This window comes from Neodiprion lecontei, chromosome 2 (genome assembly GCF_021901455.1).
Source record: "Neodiprion lecontei isolate iyNeoLeco1 chromosome 2, iyNeoLeco1.1, whole genome shotgun sequence".
In the NCBI taxonomy this organism is placed as follows: domain Eukaryota; kingdom Metazoa; phylum Arthropoda; class Insecta; order Hymenoptera; family Diprionidae; genus Neodiprion; species Neodiprion lecontei.
This window is the reverse complement of record NC_060261.1, coordinates 24642832-24655190: the sequence shown is the minus strand read 5'-3', so window position 1 is coordinate 24655190 and position 12359 is coordinate 24642832. Positions and strand designations below refer to the sequence as shown.

Sequence of the window (12359 nt, the reverse complement as noted above, 5' to 3'; positions counted from 1 at the left end):
TATTGTTTCATCAAAATTTGACAAACAACATACAATAACGGGTTTATCTCATAGGCTCTGGCCCAAGATAAACCGTACCCGTTACAAAATATATACATATATACTCTCGTCATCTTTCATTTGTCCAACATCTAAATTTATCTCCTTTTCCTTTGCCCTCCTATGAAAATTCCTCCTCCACATATTCTCATTCCCCTCTCCATATTTTTCACAATAAATCAATTATATAATTAAACATTCAACTCCCTCAAAATCAACTTCTATTAACTCCACTTATTTCCTGCATTTGGAGTAGTGGCACGTAAGAGCGTATTTGACGTGTGCGACCCCTAAAATAGCCAATTAGACATCTTGGCTAGGCGTAGAGTAAGTTCCGGTAGCCTTAGCAGAATTTTCCAGAATCTTGTGAAAAACAAATTTATTTTGCACTTAAAAACGTAGAACTCATCAGTCATTTCTCGATATTGTTAGTTTATATCTAAATAACATGATTGCAGAGTACCCACACCAAATTTTAGAATATCTTCACACATATGATACGATCCGTACGATACGACAACCACACTTCTTTTTGATCTAGCTGTGCAAAAAATATAGTAATAAACTGTAATTGTTTCAAATAGCACGAAGATTTGGCTTACTATTAGGATTCAGGGTTGGCTGTAGGAACTGATGAGAGGCAAATGTAAAAGCAATGAATTAAGAGAAAATGAGTAACCCTTTGTCAGATGGTCTATCTGTGAAATCGCGTAGTAACTGGTCCTCACAGATGAGACCATAATCCAAAAGCTTCTGGATACGCGGAAGATTAGACCTCAAGGCAGAGAGCGACTAAAGGGTAGCCAGCAAGGTTGAGAATTGACTAAAGCCTTGTGAAGGTGAATTTCTGGCCTAGAAGCACCCAAATAAGATAGTATTCGCTCAGTGATGATCATTGAATGCAAAATGACACTTCATATACTGTACTCAATACTGCACAATAAACAATTGAAGGAAGGTCGTGTATCGATGAAAGATTGCTAATTTAAGTTCTTAAACACACTCATGAACGATACACAGATTGACTTCAGTCCGTTGCGTTGCTCTCGTAAAATCTGATCAAGAACTGAACACGATTCGGCAGAGCGTTTCCTTATATTGGGATTATTACTTTGCAATGTGTTATCTGGTGGAAAAAAATCAAACTAATGCAACCAAGCTGACAGCTGACCGTTGACTGTGTATTTTCGCGTGTGTATGGTAGAACAGACATATTATTGATTACGTTTCATTAATTTATGTGACATGAGTAATTTGAAAGCCCAAGAACTACGACTTGCCTCTATTAAAATTAAAAACTTCGGATATATGGTGATAAAGTGGTGCCGACAACCAGGCTCTGACGTCACGAGGATATTTTCTTATACTTGAAGCACGGCGGCGAGAGTGTCCATCGGTGACGTTCGGGAACAGAATTCAGATGAATCCTGAGAACGATAACGCGGCTGGGATTAGAGAATGATCTAGGATACAGAAAACTGAAGAGTGTTAAAAAGTATTGGAAAATAAGAAATAAACGTATTTCGCGATACACAGAAAAGTTCTGACTTTTCTAGACAGTAATTAAACTGAGCGGCTTAAATATTTCATCATGATACAATAGTCCTTAAAATAAGATTTTTTGTAGATGTATGTGTGTGCTCTTTGAAGTGGCTTACTTGGATTCTAGTTTAGTTCATTTACGTCTAATACAACATGGCGTAGGTAGACTTGGGGACAATGAATCTGAGACGGCTAATTTTTTTCACCAAACAGTTATGTTGGCAATGTAAAGAAACCTACAGCGCCATAGTCGGCCGAGCGCGAAACAAGCTCAGTCTGAATAAACATAACATAACCCATGACCGTCGAATCTAACCTTGGAACAATGACTTGTTGGATTGGTTGATTGAAAGATAGAATTGAAAAAAAGATTGGATTGAAAGATTTTCAGAGGGCATTTTCAGCTACTATCCACAATAATAATCTTAGATTTCTGACCCCACCTCACTCGTGGTTATTTACTTTTCTCTAAACAATTTTGAACAACTAATTATAAGTGTAGTGAAAGCTCATATGTATAGCCACTATTGTATTCTATACCGATTGTGTGGAGTACGTATATAAGGGCGATTCTACAGTATCCAATACCGACATTTTACCGACATTTTTGGCCGCTTCACATCTCAGAGACAAACCCTTTTTTCGGGTGGAGGTTATCCCCACACTAGTCAACTTTATAGGTTATACATAAAGTTCATCGATATCATCGATAAAGTTGACGAGTGTGGTGATAAAATCCATCTGAAATAAGGCTTGTGTGTGAGCTGTGAAGCAGTTCAAAATGTCGGTTAAAGTTCGGTATCGGAATCTGTACGCAGAATCACCCTTATATACGTACTCCACACAATCGGTATAGAATACAGTAGTGCCTTTACATATGAGCTATAACTACACTTACAATAAGTTGTTTAAAATTGTTTAGAGCAAAGTAACTAACCACGAGTGAGGTGGGGTCAGAAATCTAAGATTATTATTGTGGATAGTAGCTGAAAATGCCCTCTGAAAATCTTTAAATCCTAATGTTGATTAGTTTTGTAGATGATCGAATCGAGTGGACAGTTTGACAATCTAACTGTCCTCTGCCCGCAGGATTACGATTATGGGGTTTGTGAGCATCTTACAATGCTTGCCCTTGAAGTCGGAATTAGTCGGTGTGAACATTGTTATCAGGGTTAAGGAGGATGAATTTGGAATAAAAAGATGATTTAACAAAATCAAGTATCTACCTTGATTCTGTCCTACTTCCATCCAGCCTCACGCCATTCGTTATCGCCCTTACTCCGATAATTGTATTTCCCATTGTTTGAGATTCTCGCACCTTTCCTGTACTCATATTTTTTTTACAAAGTCACTACTACGCCAATTTCCATCGAATACACGTCTACTCCAGCTCTCATCAAGAATACTTTTAATCTATTTTCAACAAGTTAAATTCCATTTCATCCTTCAAATAACACAAATTCAACTCTAATTCTATAATTCAAACAATCCACTTCGTTCAATTACACATTTGATTTCCTGACTATTTCAATAAACCATTCACAAATTCCTTACATCAATTCTCACCCCTTTCTCCGTTTCCTGACTCAAGAGCAGCAACGAGATCAGACCCAAAGGTATCCGAAACAACATCTCGGGTCGGTATAAGTACAGACGTATTGACAGCCGCTGGTCAATAGGGGAGATATTCTCCCCTCTACCCCGTAACATCTCTTTTTACGTATACGTTGTGCAAAAAAAGTTTCGATCGATTTGAAAATGAAGTGGAATTGCCCATATGCGTAATAATTAGCAAATATTGAGACAAAAAAACGCTCTCCATTTTGTCATCGGTGGTGATTAAATCTTGAGAAGTTTCGTGGATCATTTCTATGAAACACTTCATGTCTCCCCTAATTTCATTCAAATCGGTCAAATCATGTACCCCCGAAATTCAGCAATACATAAAAACCCATACATGTTGGAGAATGCCAGAATACTTTTCTGTTTGTGCGATGATACAATTTTCCAGGTTGAATAAAATTGTATTTGAAAAAAGTCACAACAAATATGCATTATAAAAACTTTCAGGTTTCATTCATCCCTGCGGAGTGAAGTATCTGTGTGGTTAGATATTTTCAGGCTGCACATTCATTTGAAATTATTATTTGCAAGTACTGCCAGGAGAACTGTGGGACGGATTGTTTGAAACACGGGTGAAAGAATTCATAGAAGTGGAAACATTCTCGTGCCAGACAAATTGTGCGTTTTCGTGTGACGTTACCAAGGCACAAATACCTACGTCCCGCAGGAGTATAAGTTTATAACATATTCATAGGTGACGATATGAGAGGTACTCGAAGGCACGCACGCTGTTGAAGAACGCGTTCGCCGATGATATTAGTGGTCGGTTGTATTTCATATGGTCTGTAGGAGGCAACTGCGAGCTTCGCTGAGCAGCGGGCCATCACGGTGGAATGGTATGATCATGCGGTTGCACAGAGAAAGATGGAGGATCAGGGGTGGGACGGCAGGGTAGAAGAGGACGCGAACGAACACTAGTGGATGGTGTGGAGTGGGGGAGAAGGGGGACACAGTGAGAGGTAGCCGAGAGGCACATCTACACTTTGGTTTTATCCGGTCGGTGCGCACTTCGGTGCAACGTGGCGTGGGTATTCATGATGCATCGCAAACCTAGCTTTTTCCAACGTGAACCAAACTGCAGTTCCATTTGTGATGTGTACTATTTATAATTGTCTGCGAAAATAATGCTTCGCATTTTAATAGGAGGCTATTACCGATTGAACACACTGAGTAGCGCGTTTCGTAACAGTTCATACCTGCAAAAGAGTGCACAAGTTTTTGTCGGAGAAGGTCAGAGAGAGGACATCAATATTTGTGTTATACGACGTTAGTCAGAATCCAGTCGTCTGCTATACAAGTTGAGATCTATTTTTAAATCTATATATATTTTTCTGTATTTACACATTACTTTTTTTTTGTTATTGAAAATTATAATGCAGCAAAATTGTGAGTTAGCAGAGAACTTGCACAGTATAATGATCACATGAAAAAGATTTTAATAATATTGAAATTCTGAATAAATTTAATAATCTTAGGAATGAAGTTATACCTTATGTCAACGGTAGAAGTTTGAATACTAATATTAATAAGCTTAAAGTTTTCATTTAGAATCTGATGAATATACCTAGCGTTATAGGATGCACTGAAACTTGGAAACTTGAACATCATACCATTTGTTCGCTACAAGACTACACGTGTATTATAATTGTAGCAGTATTAATAAAGCGGATGGTGTTGTTATATACATTAGCGTTCATATTGTTGAAAATAGTGAGATAATTATTGTAAGACTTAAAACGTTTAATAATAAAAGAAGTTATGTGGTAGCTATCAGCTTATTTAATGGATTACCAAATGATTAAAAAATATTGTGTTTAAATACTATAACTTTGAACACTAAGATAAAGCAATGGATAGTAGGTAATGTGTATGGCACAATTAATTCAGTGCCATGTTAACCTGCATATCATGTGAAAACTACAATGAAATACAAATATGGTTAATCTTGGATTAGCCTACTTGTTAGTACTAAAGTATTTTAATTAGTTAATTTATAATAATTTTTTGTTCATCTTTTAGTTAGTTGTTTTAGGATTTTCTATTTATTGTTCGAATACCAGTCCTACACACAGGTCTTATAACCTCCTGTAGGTTTCTTACATTTGTATTTCTGGCAAGTACATCTGTAATTTATTGCTGGTAAATAAATACTCAATACTAATTTTCAGTGACAAGAGCAATAATGTTACTGTTATACGTTACTGTACATCTCATGATAGCTATCTGTCCTTGTAATAGATAGTTATATACATTCAGAGTTTCTACAAAGGTGCTTTATTTTCGGTGTGAAAAGTCTAGAATTGTATTCCAGCAATGACAAGGGTAACACATTTCTTATTAACTTATGAAATCGTAAACAAAAAGTTCAACGTTGTTTTCTCCAATAAATGGCATTGACGTATAAAAACAAAAACGAATTCAATACTCTTAAGGAATTGAAACTTTCAACATCCCCAGGTAGATGTGCTCCCTTAAGTAAGAGCAGAATCAGAGTTAGAATTGCCTGCAGAGAATCACATTGGGCTCCTCGACCAGATATCATCGACACCACAAGTCTCAGATGAAAAGTGCCTGAAAGCTTCACTAATTGTGAGCGCGTCCAGCAAGGTATCAGAGGAATAGGAGAAGCTGTCATTGTACTGCGGTGATGAATGAAATCATCCGCAGTGCTAAAGGCACTCGAATCTCGCAATACGCTAGCGAAGTGAGTGCTGAGGAAATCAATGAAGAAGTTCGCAGGACAGAATGAAAGGAGGTGGAGGGGGGGGGGAGGTAAATAGCATGTTTTTTTCAAACAAATACCGACATTATATGTTACGTTATTTAAATTATGTTATGTCAAGTTATTCAATATGTTATTCCATCCTTTTTACATTAACCATATAATGTGCTGCGTGACAACTCCTTTTGTATGTATTGTATACTATCCGAAGCAAATAAACAATAATATATATACATATATATATGTATGTGAATTAGGGTTGTTTTAAAGATCATTTTTGAATTTCGACCGGCTCACACCCTAAATCAGCTACAAATAATTCCAAAATAATTCCCTAATTTTTTCACATTTTTATTTAAACTCTGACCCGTAACCCGCAAGAGGGTGGATTCTCCATTTAACCCCTTCAGGGACACATTAAATCTGCCGAACGGATTTCGATAAAATTTGGTTTACGGGAGTTTTTTGGATCATTGACTACGCATCTGAAATCAAAATTAAAAAATTCGAAATAGCAGTTCCGATATGGTAGCCGATAATCTAAAAAATTATTTGATATTGATAAAATTCGGTACTCAAGGACTTTTGAAGTTGCTGATTACGAATCTGAACTTGAAATTACAAAACTGAAAATGGCGGATCCAATATGGTGGACCAAAGTCTCAAAAGTCTCTTGATGCTGTCATATTGAATCGACCATTTTGAATTTTATCATTTAAAGTTCAGATTCGTAATCAGCGACCTCAAAAATCCACGAGCACCAGTTTTATCGAAACTGAATGACATTTTGGATTTTGGTGTCACAATCAGCGACCAAAGAAACCCCCCTAAACCAAATATCGAAATCTGTTCGGAAGATTTAATGTGCCCCTGAAAGGGTTAAATGGAGATATCCATCTTCTTATGAGCACGGGCTAGAGTTGAGATAAAAATCTGAAAATATGAAGGAATTATTTTTGAATTATTTCGAAGTGATTTGCGGAGTGAGCCGGTCGGAATTGAAAAATGACCTTTTTAAGGACCACCCTAATATATGTATATGTATAAATAGCGATTGATGTAGGTTAGGGACAGGGAGAAAAGGATTTGCTAGTTTATTCTTGCCTTTGACAACAAACAACGTAGATAAAGACGTCAGCAGGTGTATGGTGTATATATTATGCAAGCTCAAAGCGTTTTCTCGACAATTCTCGGTCGGGAAGATCTGGCTGAGGTAGTGAGTTTCTAGAATGTCATGCCGCAGGGGAACTCCAGAGTCCATTATGATTTATAGGGCGATATCTACGTTTTATTTCGGTCCACAGGGGATTTCATTGTGGCTCGAGAAAGGGATTTGCTCAGGGGTAAAAGACATCTTCTTCACAGATACCGCTGCACGGATTATGGTTACTGCAGAGCAAAATCGATGCGTTCATATCTGACAGAAAAAAACCTCACGTTTACAGATATGAATAACTGAAATACACAATTTGACCCCTGCCTAACCTAGGAATCTGAATGGTGGCACTTACTAGGACAGCATCCGACCCCCAGATCACGGATTTTGCTAAGACTTCTAGGGGTGTCTTTTCGGGTCAAAATATGGAACTCCTGATGTTCGTTCTATCCATTTACATGGATATTATTAGTACATAAGACATCCGTTTAAGAATATTCAGTTACCTATAAATATATCTATAAGTATCATGTATTAATTAGTAAATAACTAGGGTTTCTTCATAATAAAATATTGCTTGAGACCAAATTTGTAGGGAATTTTATAATCTACAACTTTTTTAATAACTTCAAATGTCATTTAGAGCCAATGAAACAAGATATTTACAAAATCACGGTTTTTGCGATCTTTGACTCTGAATATACTGACTCGCTTACACGAGATTCTATGAGACTTTTGAGCTAACTTATAAAATGTAAAAACAAAGATTTATGCAAGTTAATAGCTTATTTCTTTCCTCCTTTCGATCTGAGGTTAAATCCTTATTTGACTGGACTTCCGTGATATTCCATGATCTGTCAGGCTACGATTCGCATTTCTTAATTAAAGCATTGGCTACAACTTTGGAAGGTACTGTTCAACATCCACTCGTGAACAAAGAAAAACACATTCTTTCATAAAATTTGCGAAGGCAACGGGTGTCGAGTTTAGATTTATAGATTCGTTCCGCTTTATGCCCAGCAGTCTCGAAAAATTGGCAACATATTTAAACAATAATAGAAAAAAAATTACACGCAACTTTTGCAGTAGCTTGCATGAATTTTAGTTATTGACTAGAAAAGGTGTTTTTCAATACGATTATATAGATAATTGGAGGAAGCTCGAGGATAGACAGTTGCCAACCAAAGAACAATTTTATTCAAAATTATACGATCCGGATACATCAGATGACGATTATGCACACGCGTCTAAGATTTAGCAAACCTTCAATGCTCAAACGTTGAGAGATTATTCGGATTTGCATTTAGAAACTATCGTTTCTCTGTTAGCTGACGTTTTTCGAAATTTTCGACGAAATTGCTGGACAACGTACAAACAGGATCCTTTACATTATTACACAGCATCCGGTGTTTCGTTTGACACAATGCTAAAATGCACAAGAGCTTAATTTGGGTTTCTCAAAATCCCAAAATAAACGATGTTATTCAGGGTCGAGTTCTCAAATAATGTTTACAGTTAGTCTTGAAGTTGACTGAAATTCACAGAGTTCTGAAATTTCGACAAACACCATGGCTCAAAAAATATATAGATTTAAATACCGATTTCCGAGAAATACCAAACAATGATATTTAGAAAACTTTCTACAAGTTAACGAATAACGCAGTTTTCGGCAAAACGATGGAAAATTTTAGAAAGTAGAGAAATGTCAGGTTGATTATGAAATGGGTGGGAAGGTACGGTGCGAGAGTTACCATTGTTGAACCAAATTTCCATAGTTGCACTGTTTTTGATAAAGATATGGTGATAGTAGGATTAAGTAAACCGAAAGTAAAGCTAAACGAACCATTGTTTGCAGGCTTTTCCATCCTAAATCTTTCAAAAACTTATATTCACGATTTTCACTATAATTACGTCTGAACGAAATTTGCAAATCAGGCAAATTTGTACACCGATACGGATAATGTGATATACGAATTCATCGTTCCTGACATGTACGGATGTACGAAGCAGGACTTGGATAAATTTGACATTTTTGACTACCCACTCGATAAAATCTACGGAATGCCTTTGGTAAATACAAAAGTACTCGGTTTAATTAATGATGAGAAAAATGGTAAAATAGTGTCAGAATTTGTAAGAATAGAAGCAAAATTATATTCATTCAAAGTGTTTGGTGATAACAGAGACAAAAATCGAGCCAAGGATATTAGTAGATCATCATGAAAAACAATAACTTTTACGGATTACTTGGAATATGCTTTACCACATCAAAATTTGTTCAAACGTTAAAACCTGATATTAAGTAAAAAGCATGAGGTCTGTACTGTAGAACAAAAGAAAATAGCGCTGTCGCGAGCTACCGGTAGCCTGAATGCAGCGTTCTTGGCTTAGTTTTTGGTACCGTGGGGTGAGTACACATCGTGACATACCTGGGAATGCAGCTTCTTTCTCTAAAGGTTTCTCTCTCGCGTTGAACTAGAATTGAGTAAATTCGGTACCAACGGCGCCAAAACACCCTAGATCGGTGGTGACTAATTGTTTTGACGTTGAATCTGCGTGGGGAAAAGATGAGCTGATCTTTCAAGTACCTCCTGGAGAATAAACTTATTTTTTTAAACATTGAATAATTCGAATATCAGCGCGAGGTACAAAAATTAAATTACGGAAATTAGATGTCACGAACAAATGCGCCATTTCCATTATAAGCTTAATATTTATCTGCGATCAACATTTGAAATAATCTACTTTTGATTTACACCACGAATAACCTGTATGTTGCACATTGCATAACTGTCGAACTGTAATCACCGTTGTGTGTCCTGTACTCTAAACGATGGTACTACCGAGCAGGGTATCGTTTGCCAAATAAATAATACCCTAACAATATAGGGATTTCTTTAGACAGTGGATACAAAATTACTTAATGGCTTTGCTCTCGAAGAAAGGGGCGTGTCGTAGGAGTTCTAGGCACACGACTCAACCACTTGGCATGTTCACGTGTAAAGGACTGGGCATAAGCTTGAATAATCCCAAGTTATTCGAAGAATTATTAGAGTGTAATATCACTCATTGTGTAGGCAGTATACATAGATGGAAATGCTGGTACATTTTACAGCAATACTAATTGGTTTTTGTACGGTTGAAGGTACATAGCTCGGCAAATTTGCCTTCGTAAGTCACCGTTCTCTTCAGAAGAAATGCCATTTCCAAGCTTGACAGGTAATTTTAAGGGAAATAGGGAAAATCTTCGTAAAAATAGTGGCGTATTAGGGTTTCAACATTTTTTCATAATACTGACATACTAAGAGGTTTTTCATTACTTGGGTCATTTAGAAATATTTTTGCACCACAAAAATATGTTCGTATTGCAGAAAAAAAATCCCCTACAAATGTAAAAATATTCGGGTAAAATTTTGTATGCAAAATATATTTAAATTTTTCATGCTTATTTATTACTTTTGTTATTAATTTGACTTTTGAGAACAATTTAAATTAAATGTTTGAACAAAATAATTTGTGTTATTCCGTAGATAACGATACCCAATTGAACCGTAAAAATTATGGTTTTGTGAAATATAAGAGAGTTTTGAGAATCAGTTTTTTTTTCCCTGCGTGAAGTTGGAAGTATAAACATTTTTCTCAAGCATCACCTGATTTTTCCAGTCCATATTAGTTTATAAAAAGAAAATGTAACTGACTTGAAAAAATAGGGAGGTTTTAGGGGGAAATTGACTGTTTTACTGTACATTTACGGGAAATCTCCAGTTTTAGAGTGCTTACAGGGGGAGAAAAAGGAATAGGGTACTTTTAGGGAAATAGGGAGCCACTGTGTAGCCCGCATTTCCGCTTGAGTACCGGGAGCTTCTTGCTTTTTATTTTCAGCTGAGTTATGTATAAAATAACGATAGATTTTTTAAATTTTTCTACAAAGTTTAGTTCGCAGACGCTTTTTTCTGTGGTAGATTGTTTCCGCAGATTCTCACGCTCAACCAAAAATTTCACATCTTCTCAAGAGAACAGTGTACTCTTAACCCTGCGACAACAAACTATATTGGTTGAATAATGGAAGTACGTACTGATCTACGTACTGGCTACAAATTAATAATCTGAAGTGTGGATTTTGATATTTCGACAGTAAACATCGACGGTACATTATTCGAAAGCGTCAAAATTTGTAGTTATACTTACTGAAAACAAGTCAATATTTGCATGTTATACGATAGTCTTTACCTACCTTATCGGTTGCCATGACATTGATTAAAAAAAAAACGCAGAAAAAATGTTTGGTTCGGTCAAGCGTTTGAGCACCGAGGAAAATTATATCACGACGTTCACAGCGAAGGGATGGGGTGCGCATCGATCAAGGGAAATTTTACTGTGTTCACTACGTGTAGAGTAGTTTTTATGGGGCTCAATTTTAGGAGTTCTTGCGTTATTGATCAATGGCATTATGGTCTTTGCAGTTCCCGTTTTTGTTTCGTTATAAATACTACGTGCAGTAGCGGTTTCGGACAATTGCTTACCATATCGGTCTCAGAGATCTTAATATGTACTATGCTAGATGTCACTAGCGTTGTGACCGAGCAGCATGGAGGGGAGTCATCGCTGCTGATTCAAAGACGAGACTTTTAATGGTTTATGTTTAATGTGTACCTTATCATTTATTTATTTACATATATACTACAGGTTTAGTCACGATTCGGCTTTATTGTCTGTCTGATACCAAAGCTGTCCTGTCGATGGGTGGGATCGTTGGTTTCATATCCCAGCCGCGGCTCAAATTTGCGGGCCCGCGCGTTGGTCAGGGTCGAAGTTAGTGGTGTTTCACGAGTTGCTCGTGAACAATATGAAAGTCAAATAGCTGGTAGGTTTTAAAAGGGCGTGATAAGTACTAATAATTTGTATCCATTAATCAATATGACATGTATTGGGTTTGATCTCTTAACACAAAACGTCAAATATGGTGAAATAAATGTGAACTTTTTTTTCTCTTAACCTGTAAGGCTTACATCTTCCACCGTCAACAGTTTGACGAAGCAAAATCATTGATCAAATCGTCATGTGACACTGTTCCGCCCTGACGTACCTTTTTTAAAATTTCGTTTTATTCAGAATAGTTTTTGCACAAAAATCATTCCCACCCCTCTTGGTAAAAGTCACGTAGAGACAGATAGCAGTCCCCAATATTATCTATCATTAATGATCAAGTAGCCACAGGCGTGGTCTGATTGGAGATCAAAGCTTTTAAGTAATTTTGTACCAACTGTCTAAAGAAAT

The 12359-nt window shown here is 36.6% G+C and overlaps 1 protein-coding gene across 1 annotated transcript in view; it reads right to left on the bottom strand.

Moving 5' to 3' along the window:
* LOC107216879 (muscarinic acetylcholine receptor gar-2) overlaps positions 1–12359 on the bottom strand; it is a 173283-nt gene that overhangs the window by 35492 nt on the left and 125432 nt on the right. The gene's annotated exons all lie outside the window — the stretch shown is intronic.